We start from the raw sequence: 20,063 nt of genomic DNA, 5'->3' as shown, positions 1-20,063 counted from the left end.
ATTAAGGCATTTTATTAATTCTGCTGAAATAATTGAATCAGTGTTCATACCTAGAATACAATCTTTCCCCATCATGATCCCGTGTCCTGTGCCAAAAAGCAAGGATATGTTCTGAAAAAGATTTCCTTTAACTTGTTGAAACTGCACCATATTTTTGATCCATTTTTTTTTTCCAATATACCCTTGTCTTATCCAGCAAGTAAAATCCTTATTCTTAAGGTATTTGAAGTGAATTATCTTTCCCCATATGCCTTCACTAAAAATACCCCTCCATAATGATTTAAGTAACAATGCCCAACCAAAACGTCTGAGGTTTATAACTCCCCATCCTCCAAGCTTTTTCGGTCTGGCGATCTTCTCTAGTTTGACCAGATGATATTTGAAGCTTTCCTTGCCCCAGACCAAATGTATTGTGCCATTATACGATTGAGAGAGTTTAAAATAAGCTGCGGTATTCGAAATAGGTGAGCCCAATAGACTCCCAATTGCGTGAGCATCGATTGAGTGAGGGTGATACAACCTCCCAGTGATAGGCAACAGTGTTCCCAACCTTTGATTTTCATATGGAATCTATCCACGAGCCACATCCAATCTATGTTTTTGTATTTTCCTGGCTTTAGGTGATATCCTAAGTATTTCATGCTCGTATCCAGAGGATCCGCACTCACCCCAAAAATTCTCTGAATATATGAGATGTCTTCCAAATTGCAAGATCCATATAGGATGGAGGATTTGAGCTAATTCATAAAGAGGCTAGTGGCTCTACCAAAATTCTTGAAAATATGGGAAAGGGTGTGCCATTTGAATCTGTTGATCATTCCCATCAATAGGATATCATCTACAAAGAAGCTGTGTGATATTGAAATTTGACTGCTAATTTTTAAAGCTTCAAACTGACCAGAACTTACCGCATTTTTGATGTGTAAGCTTAGAGCATCCATGGCAAGAATGAACAAGAGGGGAGAAATAGAGCATCCTTGTCTAAGTCCCCTCCCAGCTCCAAAGAAACGAGAAAGATAACCATTAATTACCACAACATATCTGACAGTTGTGACGCATGCCATTATCCATTCAACAACATTTGGTCTTATGCCAATTTTATGAAGAACCATTCTAAAAAAACCCTAGTCTAGGCAATCATATGCCTTTTTGAGGTCCACCTTCATCACTGCGGCATTCATCTTCCTTGTATGGATAGTGTGCATGCACTCCTGAGCGACGGCCATGACATCATGTATTTGTCTGTTGTTGAGAAAACCATATTGCTCTGGGGATATGTATTTTGATAACAATGCCTTTATCCTGGTGGCAATTGTCTTAGATATAATCTTATAAATAAGATTGCAAAGAGAAATTGGATGATAATCAACAAAGGTGACCGCCATTGCCTTCTTAGGAATGAGTGCAATGAAAGTAGAATTTATATGAGGATGTATAGATCCCTTGATTCTAGATTCTTCTACCATTCTTAGTAGGTCCTGAAAAATATCAAGGAAATGAACAAAGAATTCAACCGTCTAGCCGTCTGGTCCTGGGCTTTTGTCACCCTTCATAGATTTTAAGACTTGGTTTAATTCCTCCATTGTGACAGGTTTATACAGCTCTTGATTCGCCTCTTCGTCAAACATCGTAGGGTATTCACTTACCGCCTAGACTTGTGTCTCCCCGCCATCAAATTCCATCTTTCTGTAGGCATGTTCAAAATGAGTGACTGCAAGAGCTGTGATTTCCGATTGTGTGCTATAGCAGTTTCCAGCATCATCTGCTATCTCCCAAATGGTGTTCAGTTTCCTTCTGTGATTGGCGTATCTGTGGAAGTACTTTGTGTTTTTGTCCCCTTCCTGGATCTAAGTAGCCTGGCTCTTTAGATGCCATGTGGTCTCTTTTAGCTGGAGTATCTTCTTCTTCTTCATCTCGAGAACATGGATTTGTTCCCGTACTTTAGCAGATGGGGAGTGTGTGGCCATAAGATTATGTAGTGGCCTAAGGGCCTTTTCTATTTTTGTCAGCTCTTGTTTCAGACTCACCTTCTTCTTTCGTTCCCATCTTTTAACCACTTCTTTTAAGGCACGTAGCCTGTGTAGGATCTTCTCCATGGTGGTAAGGTCAATCATTTTGTCCCTTCCTACAGACCAGTGAGCATGTACAAATGAATCAAATTCCAGGTCTTCCAGCCAAACCCTGTTAAACTTAAATGACAGACCAAATCTTGTATCTACACTACGCCAAGTGAGAGTAATTGGCCGATGGTTTGATATGTAGTTATTGACAATACAGGATCTCACATCTCCCAGCTTTTCCACCATGTGTTCATGTAATAGAAAACGATCAAGTCTCTTAGCTATATAATTAATTCCATTCCTACCATTGTCCTAGGTAGGTGCACTCTTGGCTGGGCAGATGTCTACAAGATTGTGTTCAAATATAATATCTCTGAGTTTTTGTGCCATCTTATCAACACTTCTGGATTGACCCCACAACTCATCAATCCTAGTAGTGCAATTAAGGTCTCCAGCCAATATAAGAGAAAATGAATGCAAAATTCCAGATGCTTCCATGTTGTCCCAGAAAATGATTGCAAAGTGCCAGATGCTTCCATGTTTGGTAGATCCAGCATAAGGAGAGAATAATAACAAGATTTTCTTTCAACCCTCACGCTACTTCTCCAAGCTTTGATCGCTCTCCATACTTAGTACATCTAGAATTAAGATGGATCTAGACTAGCTTATAAAAAACATACATTAAACATATATTAAATATATGTTTTTCTATTTTAATATGACTTTACAATAATATGTTTATGTTTGAAGATATATATTAAATTCATCTCCTACGTTTCCCTTTACTTCCCTTTCTCCCATTCACCTTTACTTCCCTTTCTCCCATTCACCTGTGCTTCCCTTTCTCCTATTCTCCCATTCAAATATGTTCATGTACATATAAAGTGCTTCCCTTTCTCCTATTCTCCCATTCAAATATGTTCATGTACATATAAAGTTTCAAGAATCATTAGAGCTATCTATCAAGAGTGGCCATAAGATTTGAAGATACTAGATATAGATTAATTCCTTATTTGATGTGTAAATATGTCTAAGATAAGATATTTAAAAGGTGGAAAATAATTTTAATCTATTACTATCAATTAATTTTACATTTATAATTATGTTACTTAATAATATATTTCATAAAATGATAAAATATATAAAATAATTAATATAAATTATCACATTAATTATTTTTGAAATGATTTTTTTAATGATAATTTGAATTCATATAAATTTTAAATTTGGAGTGGAATCATATATTAAAATTCAACAAATATTTTATGGTAAGTTGTTACAACCAATTCATCGGAAGTATTCAAGAAATAAAAAAGTGGGTCTATAATGACTGTAAAATTATTATATCTAGCAGTAAAAACATTTTAAAACACATCAAAAAATTTACAAGTTTTTGTGAACATGCTTAGCTCAATGGAGCAGGAGTTCACAACCATGTAAGACTCTATCCCTTTCCAACATAGGACCGGGGAAGATTGAGGTGAGGTATTTCTAATATTGAAAGGATGAAAAATTTACTAGAGGAAGGACTTGATTGTGTCTAATTGAGGGATAATTTCAGTTCCTCTAATTTCTCTCACATATTTTCTAATTCGTCCTCTGTTCTCTAAATGAGAAACCTGTGATCAATTGGAACCTCCATTATAGAAGTGACCCTTGAAACCAATTGATTGTAGTTTAGTTACAATTCAATGATATCTTTCCAGAACAAATGTAGTTGTTCCATCAATTGCCTCTCTATTTCCCTTGAATTACCAAACATTTTGGAAATAAGACTCAACGTACACCTTCAGAACCACATAGACATCTTGTCCCACATGATATGAAAGTGAAATGTGAAGCCCACATACTAACTTGAATCAATTTAGGATAAGGGGAGAATACTAATAGGATTTACTTTTAACCCACACGCTACTTCTCCAAGCTGATCAATGCTAAGAAAAATAAAAAAACCATTGAGAGACACCTACCACATGTTTTTTGTTTTGTTTTGTTTTGTTTTTTTTTTTGTAAGTCTACTTCACCCCTTGGGTTAATTAATCCCTTGGGGGCATTACAGTCCCCCCCTTCTCGACATTTCTGTCCCCAAGCAATGACAGATCTGGGTGCAACAAGTTTTGTCTTTTCGGAAACTCTTCTTCAGCCATTGTAACTCTCTTCTTTTGCCAAAAAATTAATGTGCTGACAAAGATTATTATCATGCCATAGCTACTGCTTCCACTCGTTGCATCATTAGTGAAGTCTGTGCAAAAGATGTAGCTGTAAGTCTTTAGGAATGGTTTGTTGGTGGTGAATCCTTTCTTGAATAGTGACCCCTTTGCAATTCTTTTCACATGTTGTCAATAGTTTGCTACTGGCCCCTTTGAAGGTGTCTTACTCCCAGCTTCCTGGTTGCTGTCTTTTAAGCGTGTTGGTCATTGAAAATATTCAACCTTGTTTGGGAAAACATCATCAAATAGTAGAAATTTAGTGGCAACAATTTATTTTGAAATCTTGCAACCTTTTGCCTTTGACAAGAACATTTTGGCAGCCTTCATAATGACTACCTGACTTGGAGGTGGGCTGTGAATTGCCTTACTGCCATGGATCATATCCTTTCTCCCTCTAACTACCGCCATGCTAAGAAGCATTTGGGCTACAACATACCCTTTTTCATGCCCCTTGATGCGCCCCTTATAAACAATGGGATCAGTGCCTCTTTCCTATAGCTTTTTGGAGGGATCTATTACAAAACTTGCTCTCCTTTGTGGAATTTTTGTTGATGTTGTTGTTGTTGTGAGTCTAGGTCCTTTGCAACAAATTGAACCTTCATAATGTGAGTAGAATAGTGCCTTCAATTTGGATGGATATTTCTAACATATATAGTGGAAATCCACCAACCTTCTCTATTTAACCTAAAAGCACATGAGAGAGCGACCATTCTTAGACCAAATTTCCAATTTTGGGTAGTGTTGTCGTGGTCCCTAGACACTTTGTGCGACAACAGGTAGTTTCTAAACACTCAATTATTTGATGCATCGAATGGGCCACATCGAACATCCCCTCAAAATATGCATTATATTTTTTTACGTAAGGAATGTAATAATACTTAGAGCTAGATTACAACAAATAAATTAATATGGCTTCTTGTGAAAATACTCTTACTTGGAGTTTCCTTATCAATTGTGCAACCATAATGATCCTATACCATAATGTTTTGTAGATCCTTACAAGAGCCATAGTGATGCTACTGAGAGGAAAGTGAGGAAAGTGTTGATCCCAATTAAGAGTTATGCCAAATTCAAGATTGATTCTCCACCATATTTTCCAATCTAGAGGGATGACACAAAGGAATGTTGATACTCCAAACTATTTCATACCAGACTATCTTGATTCCAATCGTTGGATAGGTATCACCATACACTGAGCCTAGTTCATATTGTTATAGGATTTCATAAGATAATGATGGAAAAAGTGAGTTGAACTAATTTGATGCCAATGAATATCCCACTTTGAAATATTACAATCTATGAATTTCATGAACCCATAATTCATTCACACGCTAGTCCCCACTGAAGAGATTGTTGCGGATCTTCAACTCCCTTGACTATCCATCCTTTGTGCATATAACTATATGCCCGCGTGCTTACAAACATCAGGAGGTGTCGCTTGGAGCTTATCCTTGTGGGTCCTACCAATAATTAAAGGCTTATTTTACATAATTATGGAATAGGTCAAAATTACACTTTCCCATTGATCTATAAAGATCAAAATTCAAAGTAATTCCCTTGTTAGCAATATTGTCAACTTCATGGTTACTTTGTAGTAAGACATGATATACATAAGAGGACTGTAAATTGGATAGAGATTCTCAAATTACTTTGAGTATGATATTTAGTTTACTTTCTCTAGGACAAGTACTTATGATAAGGTGACTTATTATAATCCTTGAATCTTCAATAATCACTAGATTAACTAGATTGTTAGCATAAGGAAAAGATAATCCTTAGAGAAATGCATAAGCCTCCACTTGATTATTTGAACCTATTTCCAATCCCAATGCATAATATATTTAGATTTCTCCATCGAGGACAAAAATAATACGCCCCCCATGTCGACCACCCCTATTTTTCATTTTCTATTATACAAGATATTTATGATTAAGCCCCAAGGGATAGCTCAGTTGGTCGAGTTCCTGTTGCTAAGTGCCTCGCTTATCGAGAGGTCACGAGGTCAAATCTCCTTGATGCCCTTAGGGTTAGGCCTTGCTAGTTTGGTCGGCGGGTGGGTATATTGCTTTGGATTGATCTACCTGGATTTTCATGTGGATGTAGTGGCCACTCAATGTCCATGAACCACCTTGAAAATAAATATATTTATGACTTAGACAAAATAATATGAATTGTAAACCACACTTTCTTAAGATCCAAAGGTTGATGTTAAAAATTGATTGTTCCAATGATTTATAACTCCCCACATTATCACCACACTTTCTTAAGATCCAAAGGTTGATGTTAAATTGAATGTTCCAACGATTTATAACTCCCCACATTATCAATCCATTGAAAACCAAATTTCTTGGAAAATATGGACAAAAGTTAATGTCACATAAGGTAATTACAAACTACTACTCCCATTCAAAGATCATTATATGCAATCTTTGAATATGGAAATGTTTAACAAGGAAAGAAGAAATAAATGTTTATGTTATTAATAAACAAATTTCATTTCTATTATAATTTTAAAAGTATTTATTTAACTTTAATTTTGTTCATGGTTGTTGCATTAAGGCACTCTGTGGTGTAAAGGTCACTAGTTCAAAACTTTGAGGGAAAAAATCTAGTCATGCTCAGGGCTAGGGTGGCTAGGGTGTGATCCTTAGTTGATTTTGACGGCTTATATGTGCTACTCAAGCCAAGGTTAGGCATGGATACCATCTTAAGACTCACATAAATAGTAAACACAATTTTTTGTTTTTTCTTAATTATTTTTAAAAATAAAATTATAATAATAAAATTACAATTTTATTACATTCATTTATATTAAATTTATTTTTCCAAGATTCTTTGAAAAGAAAGAAGTTTTTGGTATTTAACCAACCCACACTATAATGTTAACCTAGTTACTCTATTCCAGAGGTACTAACATGTCAAAACACAAAATTTAAACTTGAGTTAAAAAATACAACAATTCACCCTAACCACCAAAACTAAAATCAATTGAATTATATATATATATAATTTTAAATGATATATAGAGAGAAAATAAATAGGAAAATGCCATAAAAATCAAATATAACAATTAAAAAACCAAATTATAAATTAGGGTAGTGGTGCAATGATATAGGATTTAAACAAAGTACAACGATTTGAATAAAAATATAACGGAAAAAATGGGTTAAATTATGGGAGTTATGCAATGATATAGGATTTAAACAACGTACAATGAGTTGAATAAAAATATAATGGAAGAAAAATTGGGTTAAATTATGGCCATTGTTCAATGATATAGGATTTAAACAAAGTACAATGAGTTGAATAAAAATATAATGGAAAAAAATTGGGTGGATTTATGTTAGTACACATGCATGTTTTTTTTTTCTCAGTAAGACTACTCTAGGAAATTATATTATATACAGAGAGAAATTACATGCAGTGAAACAAGTTTTCCAAGGCCAGCGAAGGCACTGTGGTATTGCAGCTGACAGTTGCTTGCAATGAGCGCTGGATGCCCCAAAACCTTATCAGAAAGTCAATGTTTTAACTTTGACATTGCCCACGCAGGGGCTGAGACTCAAAAACACTACCCACGCAGGGGCGACCCTGTATATTAGCAGACTTCCATAATAAACTAGGTGACGTAATTGAAAACAGAGCAGGACCTATATTAAGATTACCAGACCCATTCGTAATAAGCGACCAGGACAGAGGACCGCAAAACAGAACCAAGCGACCATGACAGAAGACTACAAAACAGGACCTGAAAGGAGGGAGGATGATGGTGCTATTCTTCTGGCTCCAATTCTTCCGGGTCCATCTCCACGATCGGGTACCCAAAGCCTTCGAAGGGGTCTTCCTGGACCTCTTTCGCTCCCGCTCTGGACGAAGACGCCTCCTGCGTCTGAGTTTGGATGGGCGCCTTCCCTTTTGCATCAACTGCTTGATCTTCGACTTTGTCCAGCGGATTCGCAGAGGGTAATTCTCTGTTGCTCGAGGTCCTCCTCTGCGTCTCTGGCAAAGAGGATTGAAACATGGGCATTAAGATTGCCCAGCTTAAAGACCGCTGTGCCGAACGCTGGAAGCGCAGGCTGCCTTGGCGGTTCCTCATTCGGGTTGGAGGTGTCCATGAATTGAGAGACTTGCAGGTGGGGAATTCCAACTCTACGAAAACAATAGCAGCAACAATAGTGGTGATGCCCTGCTGCCACTGCGGGAGGGCGAGAAGGTGCCTCATGACCAGGCCCTCTTCGACATGGTTGTCTTTCTCTTGTTCTTGCCATATGAACAGAGAAACTGCCCAGAATGTCCGCCTCACGAATCGAATTCCCAATCTCCAGAGTCTTCCGAGAGCAGAGAATGTTCCTGCTCGTCTGCACCTGAAACTGATCTTGCCAAGAATGTCGCTGTAACATCCTTGCTCCAGCTTTAAAATCCGCAGCCCTCTCTTGGAACCTGAGCGCCATGAATGCGCTTCTCTCTCACCTTCTGCCAACATTAATGTTCATTAAGATCTGGAGCAGAGGCTCCCTCATTTATTCCCTCGGCATGATGTGCCTCGTCCCTCCACGGGCTGGCTCGTGGCAGCTCTTGCTGGCCATGTGGCCTTACCGTGCTTTCAGTCCTTTCACCCGCATCCGGGTTAGTACACATGCATGTTAGGGTGAGGAGAAAAATATTTATTTATAAATATATTTTTTATATTTGAAATAACAATGTGAAGAAAACAAGAAAATAATTAATTTTGAAATTTTAGGTTTGAAATTTAAAAATTTCCTTTATTAAAAATATATATTTTTCCTTAGTAAAAAGAATATATAGATATGTATATAATAGATAAATAATTTATTTTGTATTTTATAAATTTTTTATTTTATTTTATTAAATAAGCAAAAAAAATAATATATCTAATGAGTCATGGATGAGTTTTCAAATCTCATTATTATAAAAGATATATAATTTTGCTTTAGTGTAGTGATGATTTAAAATGAAAAGTATAGTAAGTTTTTTTAATAAAAAAACGTTTTTGATAATTTATTACATTCTAATAAATTTTAAGTTTTTTTCGGCATTCTTAAATTGCATTTCCTTATATCATTAATTTTAATTTTCTAATTAATTTTTAAAATTCGCAAACTATATTTCTTGGGGATATTGATTTTACTTACAAATATTCTATATTAATGATAAAAATGGTTAGTTTTAATATAAATATTATGGAAAAAAAGTTTAATTTCTATTATTAAATATTTTAGTGAATCCAAACCAAAAATCAAAATGATATCAATTTTGGACCATGTTATGTAGAATGATACATTTCTTATATTCAATATTTCTATATGTCATAATATTTATGCTATTCAACAACATAGTATAATTATATGTATTATTATAAATACAAAATTAATAAATCATAGAATTTCACATTTACTATTTTTTTGTCATAACTGCGCTGAGAGAGAGGCATCTAGTATAGGGTAGATGTGTGGGTGTTAGATGTATGTGTACAGGTGGGTATACGTGTAAATGTGAGATGTGAGATGTTAGATATTTTTTAGATAAAAGAAAATATAATATACATATCACATTAAAATATATAACATCTAAATAGTACTTATGAATTAACAACCATTTTACCATATAAATTAAAATAATGAACCCATAACCATCTTTAAATTTAATTAATAAGCCGATAAAACTGTAATATTTACAATATAACAAGATTTTTAATCATGAATATTTACCATGAATATTACCTTCTAAATAGGATTTTTTTACAATAAGATAGAGAGAAGAAAATAATAATACCATGAGCTAATACCATGGGTCATATTTCATCTACGCTTTTAATTATTTTGTTACAATACTATGGGCCAATACCATGGCTTATCAATACCACATGCCCAAAAACCATAACTTATTTCAAAATCAAAATATTTTAAAAATACTTTATTTTAATTTTAATTTTATAACATTTTTAAATTAAATCTAAAATAAAAAAGTTTCTATAATTACTCATGAGGTATATCCAAACCCTCCATCCTCAAGACTAATAAAAATATCCCCACAGAGATTAAATCGAGATTTTAATAAATTAAAATTGAGAATAATTTCATATATACATATGTGATATTTATATAATATAAATAATATTATAAAGAACCATGATAGATGTGTATTAACCAAGCATCCATGCTAAGAGAGAAAGCAAAGTGACTAACAATGATGGAGGAAAGATATTGCACGATTCTTTTAAGCTTTTTATTATTGTATTTTCTTTGAAATGATTGATCCAAAATATGTGTTTATTATTTTGCAACCAATTATGTTTTGTTTTTTGTTTTGTTTTTTTAGATACCTTCTTAAATACAATATAATGGGATCATATTTAAGAGAGAGAGAGTGGCATGGAGAGGGAATAGAGTAGGCGAAAGAGACATAGAGGTGGGAGAGACAGGGAGAGAGAGGAAGGAAGAGAGAGAGGAGGGGGCAGAGAGGAGGAGAGAGGGAAGGAAGAACAAATACATTGAGAGATAGAGGTGGAGAGAGAGATGGAGTGAAAAGGGAGAGATGAAGATGGAATGAGGGAGAGAGGATATGAGAGAAGAGAGAAAAAAGGAGAGGATAGAGATAGGGAAAGAAGGCAAAGAGAGAGACATGGAGACATAGATATGGAGGGGGGAGAGATGGGGAGAGAGAGAAGGAGAGAGGGAGGGAGATAGTGATAGAGTTGGAGGGTGGAGGGAGAGAGTGTGTGTGATGGGCAAAGAGATAGAGGGAGGTGGGAGAGAAAGGGAGAGAGAAGAAGGAAGAGAGAGAGGACTTGAGAGAGAGGAGAGATAGGTGGAGAGAGAGTTGGAAGGGGAAGAAATACATAGAGAGAGAAATGTGGAGAGGGAGAGGGAGTGAAAAGGGGGGGAGGAGAGAGAGATAAGGGGAAGATAAAGAAGGAGAGGAAGAGGGGTGAGATAGATAGATAGATATATATGGAGAGGGAGTATGTATGTTTTTGGGGTGAGAAGGAGAGACAAGGGGTGATAGAGATATAGATGGAGGGGGGAGAGAGGGTAGAAGAGAGAGACAAATAGAGGGGGAGGAAGAGAGAGAAGTGGAAGAGAGAGAGATAGATATGGAGAGAGAGTGTGTATGTTTGAGGGCTGAGATAAAGGAGATAAAGATATAGATGGAGGGCATAGAGAGAGAGAGAGAGAGAGAGAGATGCGTTTAGGGGGTTGAGATCGAGAGACAAAGAACGAGAGATTGAGGGAGGTATAGATATAGATGGTAGGGGGAGAGAGGGAAGAAGATAAAGATAGAGAAAGGGAGGGATAGGCTGAGAGAGAGAGATGAGGGAAAGAGGGCGGGAGAGAGAGAGGAGAGAGGGAGGGAGATAGACATAGAATGGAAGGTGGAGAGAGAGGGAGGAATAAAGAGACACATAGAGACAAAATACAACCATAGAAGTTAGATACAGAAAGTCATGAATATTTTGGGTTTTCACTAAAATATATGTATTGATTTTAGTGTAGTTGTTTATTTCTAATCCTATTTGATCACTTGCACTAGATGCATTGATTTCAGTGTAGATGTCGATTTCTAATCCTATTTAATACCTTACATTAAATTCATTAATTTTAGTGTAGATGTTGATTTCTACTCATATTTGATTGCTTGCATTGGATGCATCGGTTTCAATATAGATATTGATTTCTAATCCTATTTGATCGCTTGCACTAGATGCATTTGATTTTAGTGTAGATGCTGATTTCTAATCCTATTTAATACCTTACACTAGCTGCATTAATTTTAGTGTAGATGTCGATTTCTAATCCTATTTAATACCTTACACTAGATGCATTGATTTCAATGTAGATGTTGAGTTATACTCATAGTTGATTGCTTGTACTGGATGCATTAGTTTTAGTGTAGATATTGATTTCTATTCCTATTTTATTACTTGCACTAGATGCATTGGTTTCAGTGTAGATGTTCATTTCTAATCCTATTTGATTGTTTGCACTAGATGCATTGATTTCAATGTAGATGTTGATTTCTGATTTGATGCAACTATATGTATGATGTACATTAATTTCAAAGTAATTAGATTAATAGTGTGCATTGATTTCCATGTAAGCACATATCTTCCCCCTCCATCTATATCTTTATCTCCCATTGTCTTCTTTATCTCTCTATCTCACCCCCCAAACATACACTCTCTCTCTCCATATCTATCTATCTCTCTCTCTCCCCCTCCCTTTTCCCTCCCTCTCTCTCTCTTCCCCTTCTCTCTCTCTATAACACTTCTCTCTCCATATCTATATATCTTCCTTCCTCCTTGTATTTTCCTCTTTCTTTTTCGCTTCCCCCCCTCCATCTATATCATTATCTTCCCTTGTCTCTCCTTCTCACCCCCAAAACATACATACTCTCTCTCAGTGTAAGCACATAAAAATTATTCGTGACATGCATTGACTTTTGTGTTACAGTAATTCAACCATAAAGACAATACTTGAATTTTTATCCTAAATAAAATGTTCACTTACCCGAAATTTTTGCTTCCTGTTGGGTGCAACACAACTTGGCCTAGTTTCTGACAAAGACTCTGCATTTTGTGGGGTGGAGTGCGAAGTGGACCGCGCAGTGAAGCAATTGGAATATACCACGCAATATAAGGGTGTTGGAGGGGGTCGAAGGCCCTTCTTTTGTAAAATCATGTGATAATGCAAAAGATCAATGGGTTTTGGGACCATAGTTGCTTGTTTTAGGGAGTCCATGGTATTTGGACCATCGTATTGTAATGATGCAACCCTTGATGTAATAGTATATATAGGGTCAAATAATAAGAAGAAAATAACTGTTGAGATCCATATCTATGTTATGGTTCAAATTTTGTGATTTGTTGTTTGGGAAAAGAAGGTGAGGCTCTGCAACCGAGTGCATAGAGGCCTGAGTCTGCAGCTGAGTGCGCAAACGACCTACATCTTAGTGCGCAGATCAAGAACTGTTTGTTGCATAAAGAATCATTATATTAGCAACAATTCTTGTGGACGTAGCCCCACATTAGGGTGAACCATGGTAATTTGGTGTCTTTATGTGTATATTTTCTTATTATCTATTGTAGCGTAGTAGTTTATTACAATTGCACTTTATTTCAACACAATGATGATTTATGGCTTTATATGATATGTTTAAGTGGTTAAATGAATGTGGCGAAGTGATGTATGAATTTTAAGTGTAAGAAAACATAATAATACCACATCTCTGCATCCCTTAAGGTTGCAAAAACCTGGTTCTTCATCCTCCCATAGTCACTTCGGGTGAGACTACGATATGATTGCAGGTTGTTGCCGAAAGGGCTAGTGATTGAGGGTTTTGTTGGTGCGTAGTATAAATCGAACTTGGGTCAGCCCAAATCATAACCAAAAAATGGTTCCATTGCCGGGAATAGGATCTATTTGAGGGATATGTGGATGTGGCACCCACCAAATAAATAGATTCAAGAATGGCTTGAACTAAACGAGCGAGAATTTGTAGAATGAAGAGAACATAAATCCTCGTCTGACGCTCAAAGCTTGGTTACAGAAGTATATTTTTACAGATGAATATGAGATTTTCTTCGCATCATTTCCTATTGAGTTGTAAGAGTAGATATCGAGGTTGATCGAAAGAAAGAACTATTTTAAAGGTGGAGAACCTACAGTGTGGACTCCTGAACTAATACAATGACTCAAGGACACTGACAATAGGATTTCAATGGCTATCGATTTCTGGATTGATAGCATATTGGGAAGATTTATTAATGAGTTCACAGTAGACTCAACTGTGTCCTATAACGAAGCGGAACGACGATTCTTCAGAGGACTATGAGATAAGTATTTGAAGTCTTTGAAACTTTGGATTAAGATGCTTCTATGTGAAAAGAGAGTTTTATGGATGCAACCAGATTTCTAGTTTAATTATGTTGGGAAGAAAAGAGAATAAATCTGAGCCAGAGATCACAGTAACACGAAGTGGAAAGATATATAGAGTAGATACTAGAAAGAGAGCTCGTGGCCAAGACCCGAAGACCTTTGTAAAGACTGAGTATAGTCCTCTTTTGAGTGAATGTGAAAGCGAAAGAGAAGATAGGCACCCTGATAGACCCAAAATAACTTCATAGTATTCACCTTCCTAGCCTGAGAGTTCACAGAAGCTAGAATCTAGTAATAGCGAGGGTGTTTTTGGCTCTCCCCCTCTTCCTCCCCATTCTCCCCATACTCCGCCTACCCCCTATTCCCCTCCCCTTACTTGTCCCCCTCCCCCTCCAAGAAGAAATATAGTTGACGATATTAATCTGTCTATTTTCAAAGGAACTGGATCAGAGGATCCAAAACAGTTTTGGTTTTTATGTGAAGCTGTATGGACCATGAAGCAGATCAACGATGAAAATATAAAGAAAGCACAACTCATTATGACTTTCCAAGATAGAGCATTGACATCGTATATGAAGTATTGAAATAGTAAGATCAGAACATTTAGAGATATTAAAGCAACATTGATTAGAGAATTTAAGAAGTCGAAGTCTGAGTCACAGTGCATCACTGAGTTGAAAAAAATTAAACAGAAACCTACTGAGTCTATTTTGGAATTTGATCAGAGATTTAAGGTATTGCTGGATTAAGTGAGCTTCAACATAGCTCTGCAACAACATCAAGAATGGTTTATAGCCGCGCTATTACAACATATCAGATTACCATTAACACAACAAAAGATAACAAGTCAAGTCAAAGCTCTATAGATTGCGATGAAGTTGGAAGCTTCGCCTATAGGAGATACTAATGCATGTATGAAATAGATTCAAAGTCATATGACGAACCTAACCCTATATATACAAGATATTAAGAAAAGAAAAGAGGTTAGAGAAGAAGTATGGCGTATGAAGTACAGATCAGAGGGCCATTCTAAAGAACAATGTCCTATCTTTAGGGATTACATGGCTAGTGGGGCATCGAATCCATTAAATGCAGGATCCAACTTACGGTGCAAGATATGAAAGAATAAAGGCCAACATTGCTCAGAAGACTGTTACCTGTTACAGAAATATGTGCAGACTCTGGGGGACCTACATTGCAAACTGTAAATCAGTAGGACATGATGAGAATAATTGTCAAGCTAATGAACTCATGATGGAGTGTGGTGTTGACACTTATAGAATGAAAGCAGAAGAACATGGACATGAAGGCAGTGGATAGCGCAGTGGTTGAGCAGGCTACTAAGGAAGAGGTCAAGGTGCTGGTGCTGGTTAAGGACGTGGACAAATCATTTGCTATAACTGTGGCCAGGAAGGTCATTTTGCGAGAGATTTTTAGAAGCCTACAACGACATGTAAGTATTGTAAATCCTTTGACCATGTGATTGAAGAATTCCATGTACTTGTGGAAATATGCAAGAAAAAAGGAATCAACATCCGACACAGAATATTCAAATGATGACTACTGAAAGAAGGACCGATGAACCTTGAATTAGTATTGTCACTAGAAGTGGATCTATGACCAGAAATGATAAAGCAGATGAGAAGAAGGAATATGAAAGTACATGGGTTAAAAAGCTGTTGAGAAAGTTCCTATTTTTGATATTCAGAAGGAAAAAGAAGTATTTATGGAAGCAAAGCGAAGCTTTATGGATGCTGGAGCTTTGACCTCTAGTGCGCAGCCAAAGCAAAGAACTAGCTGTGATGTGTCATCAACTTCGACACAGAATCAAGCTTCAATGCAGAACCGAGCTTCGACATAGGATCGAGCTTCGACACAAGACCAAGATTCAACAAATCTAGTAGGTATTTTAAAGTATTTTCTGCAGACTTGTGTGAAATTATTAAGAGATAAAAAGGCGGTAGAAGGGCTTTAGGAGTTGATAGATTCCCGTGCATCTAAAGAAACATTGTGAAGTGAGATGTGCACAGTCAATAATTTGCATCGACAAAAAGAACCAGAAGTGAGATGAGGCTTAGTGCGCAGATAGAAGTATATGAGATGGATCAAGTTATCCTGGATCTGGGATCTGATGCTAATGTCCTAACGAAGAAAACATGGGAGTTAATGGGTAAGATGAAGCACAATGGTCACCTAGTTAGTTAAGGATGGCAAATGAGAATAAGATCTTCCTCTTAGGAAGACTACCAGGTGTAACAATGGACATTGAAGGAGTTCACACTACTGTTGATTTTGAAGTAATAGAGATCGTTGATGACAATAACCCTTATCCTGCATTGCTTGGACTTGATTGGGCATTTGAAAATATGGCTATAATTAATTGGAAGAAGAGACAAATGATATTTGAAGGGAATAATATGAGAGCAATTATTCCCTTGGATCCATCAAAAGGAGTAAGATATACAAAACTAGTTAGAGAATAATACTGCGCAATTGATATAGATAATATCTATCAAATAACATCAAAGGAATAAGATTTTATTAACCCTACTACAGAGGGCAAGTTGAGTTGGGAGCATGATAATTATTGTACCTCAGAATTAGAAGAAGAGTTGGAAAATTGGAAGAATAGGTTGCATGAAGTATCCACAAGGCGTTGTGCAATAATTACCAAACCAGTTCACTGTATGATATTTGAGGTATGTAATATTCCTTCTTGTGATGGCTTGGGTGATGTAAATACTTTTCTTGATGATTATGAAGAACATGTTCTATAGAATCAAAGGTTGTTAGCCTTGGATATAGCCCTGAAAGCTACCCCTGCTAGATGGTGGGGTGTACATAAGAAGTATATAGAAGGCTAGTAGAAATGTCGAAGATTGATTTGGAGAAGGTTTGGATATATATATACAAAATAGAGATAAAATATGATGGTGAAACTAATCCTAGGAAGCATATCTAGTTATGCACTACAACATGGAAGGAGATTCCACAAAAAGAATGGGTACATGGATTCATTCATACATTAGAGACAATTCCTAAGAACTGGTACTTAGAAACAGAGCTTCGACATGGTACAATAAACTAGGCAGACAAGGTTGATGAATTCATATTAACATTCAACTTTGAGGATGATTTCCCACACATAGATTTGGCCCTTCAAATAGTTAATAAGAGGATATTTGAGAATGCAACCCCATTGACATGGCAACAACTTGATTGGGCTGCGTAGATAGAAAATGCACTAGAATGCTATAACCTTACTGCAGAAGAAGAAGAAGATCCTCGCAACATCGACATAGTAGAATCAGAAGGATACCACGAAGTAACTGGACTTGAGCCAGAAATTCCAGATATAGCGAATCCACTGAAGACCAAGAAGGTGAATATAGGATCATAAAAGGAACCCGAGTTTGCAATAATAGGAGACTATTGGGATGAAGAGACAATCAATAAAATTGGAGAGTTACTTCATGAATACCAGGAGTTGTTTCCCACCAAGTTTTCAGAGATGAAGGGTATAATAGGAAATCTAGGAGTCATGAAGATTCCCCTTAATCTTGATGTGAAGCTAGTCAAACAAAGACCTTACAGGCTGAATCCGAAGTATAAGGAGAAAATAAAAGCAGAGTTAAATAAGATGATAACAACAGGAATTATTGAACTAGTAGAAGAATAAGAATGGGTGAGTCTTATGGTGGTGCAAGAAAAGAAGGCTCAAGGAGAGATTAGGATTTGTGTGGATATGAGAAAGTTAAATGATGCATGTTTACATGATACCTTTCCTACCCCTTTCATAGATGAAGTGCTGGACAATGTAGGAGGTCAAGAAGCTTACTCATTTACAGATGGATTCTCAGGTTATCATCAGATTAGGATTGCACCTAAAGGTCGAAATAAGATCACATTTTCTATAGAATGGGGCTCATATCAATACATAGTACTTCCTTTTGGATTAAAGAATTCCCCTACTATATTTTCTAGAGTGGTGGTTGCAACTTTTAAGGAATACATCCACAAATTTTTAGAGGTATATTTTGATGATTAGAAAGTATTTGGGTTGCTAAGAAAACATATTTCAAGTTTAAGACTTATGCTCGACACATGTAGACAATATCAGATCTCTCTGAACTTAAAGAAGTGCATATTTTGTGTACCTTTTGGCATATCACTGGGACACATTGTTCGTAACAAATGACTAATGGTGGACCCTGCTAAGATTCCAATCATTGTGAATTTTCCTCCACTTAAGACAATAAGAAAGCTTCACACTACATTGGGACATACTGGGTATTACAGGAAATTCATCAAGGGGTATGCTCAAATCACTGCGCCTATGGAGAAATTGTTAAAGAAGGATGTGACTTTTAAGTGGAATGAAGAATGTTAGAAAAGCCTTGACATATTAAAAGAAAAAATGGTAGATGTGCCTATATTAGTGTTCCCTGATTGGAATAAGGAATTCCATGTCCATGTGGATGCCTCTTGTATAGCTTTGGGAGTAGTATTTGCACAACCTGGTGCAGGAGAAATTGATCACCCTATAGCTTTTGCAAGTAGAAAGTTATCTAAAGTAGAGAAGAATTACACCACTATAGAAAGGGAAGGACTGGTCGTGGTGTATGCTTTGCAAAAGTTTAGAAACTATTTGCTCTGATCACAATTTAAAATGTTTACAAATCATTTTGCACTGAAGTATTTGGATAATAAGCATGTCTTAGGTGAAAATGAAACAAATGAGCATTTGTTCCTACACTTCCCTACCTCTATTAATCTCTGGAAGTCGATTACTCATACTCTATCCATATAGGAAAGGTGGCATGGACCCTCGATTAAACAAGCCTGGAAATCCTGGTCTGCTATTTTCCATGGCACTAAAACTTTATGTTTACCTCTACTCCTGTGTTGGACTATTTAGCTTACTCGCAATAATATCATCTTCAATGGAGTTGTGGCTCGATGGCCTCTCATCATCACAAGGACTGTGGCAGCATACCACGATATCTCGGAGGTTGTCCATCCCCCCACTCGACACACTCTCTCCCTGGGACCAATTGGCAAATCCCTCCCATGGTCTTTCTTCGATGGCGCTACCCAAGCTCATGGCTGTGGTGGCAGATTTATATTACATCTGACAGAGCAACATTCATATTTAGTCTAGCTAGGATTGGGGGAGGGAACTAACGATTTTACTGAACTTATTACACTCAGACATCTTTTGCACTTTGCATTAGCACATGCATGCACAAATATACAGATTTTCGGGGACTCTAAAATCACTATAAATTGGTTCAACAACACAAATCTTTGTCATGCACATACTCTTAGAAATATATTGGATGAATTTGTCACCTTCAAAGCAAATTTTAACACAATTTCATGTCAACACATCTACAGGGAATATAACGAGAGTGCTGACAGGCTTTCCAAGGAGGCCACAATACAACCCCGAGGCCTGTGGATGATCCAGGAGTAGGACAGTGCTGAACAATACCAATATTACCACTGCCCATTTATTGATCAAGCATATCATAGGGTGGACATGCCCTAAAATTTTTTGCACGTTATTTATTAGTTGTGTTTTTTGTGTATATTTCTATGTACATATATCTATGGCTCATCAGACTGGTTTTTCACTAAACACCTTGCGAGGTGATTTTAGCACTGTTTTTTTCTATTTTTGGGGAAATGGAGAACGCCATAACTTATTTACTGATATGTATCTAGTACTGGCCTTGGGCCAATAATTATGCATATGCCTTGGGCATCTACTATATGTAATTTTTCAAACTTAATGAAAGATTACGATTTTTCCTTTGGAAAAAAATAAGCTTGTCTTAGGAGGAAATATTTGCAGATGGCTCTGGTTATTCTAGGAATATGACTGTGAAATCATT

Source organism: Pinus tabuliformis, chromosome 3_2 (assembly GCF_031772625.1).
Source record: "Pinus tabuliformis cultivar Carrire ecotype Pingquan chromosome 3_2, CPIR1, whole genome shotgun sequence".
NCBI classification, from domain to species: domain Eukaryota; kingdom Viridiplantae; phylum Streptophyta; class Pinopsida; order Pinales; family Pinaceae; genus Pinus; species Pinus tabuliformis.
The sequence above is the reverse complement of the archived record's forward strand: the minus strand, read 5'-3'. Positions refer to the sequence as shown.